The sequence below is a fragment of the Gadus macrocephalus genome, chromosome 7 (genome assembly GCF_031168955.1).
Source record: "Gadus macrocephalus chromosome 7, ASM3116895v1".
Classification (NCBI taxonomy): Eukaryota; Metazoa; Chordata; class Actinopteri; order Gadiformes; family Gadidae; genus Gadus; species Gadus macrocephalus.
Window position 1 is genome coordinate 927247 of NC_082388.1, and position 1531 is coordinate 928777.

The window sequence follows — 1531 nt, forward strand, 5'->3', positions numbered from 1 at the left end:
GAAAGAGTTAATCTATGGGCTGGAGCAGCTGTCTCTGAGAGGAAAAGAAAAAAAGTATAGCTCAAAAACAACAAATACAAATGCAATGGCATCACGTATAATTACATCTGTAACAACTTATAAAGTACTGTTGATGCACGTGCAGGTGCGACCACTTCTTTTTTCTGGGCAGCTGATTTGGCTCTGGAAACACGGACCATCTTGTAGAGAAGGCTCAATCAAAGACCAAAAAGCTGTCAGATGGTTGTAGCTGGCAAATCTATTCACAAAAGACATTGCATAAAAAATTTCAATTAGAAGTGTACATCAAAAGTATACATTGTTACCAAAATAATGTCAACAGTAACTACTAAGATTAAGATTTTATCGTATATATAATATATACATATTATGTAGCAGGGTGACCTGTATTTCTCCCATATATCTGTTTCAGCCTCAGTCACCTCCCTTTGACCTGTATTGTGACTTGTGCCACTACGCAACGGTTGCTCTACCGGATGGCGTTGTAACTAATCCCTGGCACTCAGCTGACAGGTTTGTTTAGTTTCCTCTTTGGGTGCAGTTCAATAACTGCACCAACTTCCTGTAAGACAACCTGATGATGTGGATATCCAATGCCCTAATGTGTTCTCTGTGCTCTCTTTTTAGAGTAATGTTCTTGTCCGGGCCGTATCTTTGGGAGGTGCGGTTTGGTGGTTTGCCGTGTACTTGCATGTAGATAAGTAGGGTGTTACCTGCTCAATTCATACATTTTTACAATTGTTTATTAATAGTATTTTGTTCTAGGACTAGCATTGGTGGAGTTGGAGACGGTCACATTCTGGCGCTGGCGCTTCAGTGCTCCTATTTTCATCTCATAGAATAATAACATGACTTTTTTCAACCATTTAAAAATAAACTTTTGTAGACTTGAACTGGAAACACGTCTCTGTAAGTCTTTACACAAATCTGTATTATAAATGTTGTTTGTTTTTGTACTATTGGTGTGGTCACATTCATATATATAAATTCTGACGACATGGACATCCCAAACTCCAATTGCACCATCTCTCAACATGCCACTACTTGTGTCCTATTAATCATTCACAGACCTATTAAGAAATAATTTGGTACAGTACTATAAATTAATCTGTAACGTAAAGCTATTTTCTAACCAACAATGTCCCTGACTGACACATATCCCCGTCACGTAGGGACTAGGCTAATAACAGACTAATACAAAAAATGTGACTGTGAAAAAGTGACTTCCCTTGTGTAAATTCGGATGTCTGCGTCGGAGCCAGCAAACCGCTGCAGTCCAAACTCTCGCTGGAGACGTAACTCCTGTAGCTCCTTTCTCGGCTCCTGTACTGGCTCATTTGAGACGCTTTCAGCAGCGGATGCGGACATATCCATGGCAGTCGGTTCAGAGAGAGCAGTAGTCTTGATCGTTGAATAGGAGATCAACTTCATCTTCCGGAGGGGCAGTTTCGACGAACCGATCAACTCTCTCCCACACGCCGCGCCTTGGGGTTTCGACTGTATACTGGTT

At 40.9% G+C, this 1531-nt stretch overlaps 1 long non-coding RNA gene across 2 annotated transcripts in view; it reads left to right on the top strand.

Moving 5' to 3' along the window:
• LOC132460752 (uncharacterized) overlaps positions 1-914 on the top strand; it is a 1968-nt gene extending 1054 nt beyond the window's left edge. The window contains exons 2-3 of one of the 2 annotated variants that reach the window (XR_009526405.1): positions 1-502; positions 535-914. The exon at positions 1-502 is cut by the window's left edge and continues 38 nt beyond it. This is a non-coding gene — a long non-coding RNA (uncharacterized LOC132460752). The other variant, XR_009526404.1, reaches the window with a different exon arrangement.
• The last annotated feature ends 617 nt before the right edge of the window (positions 915-1531 follow it).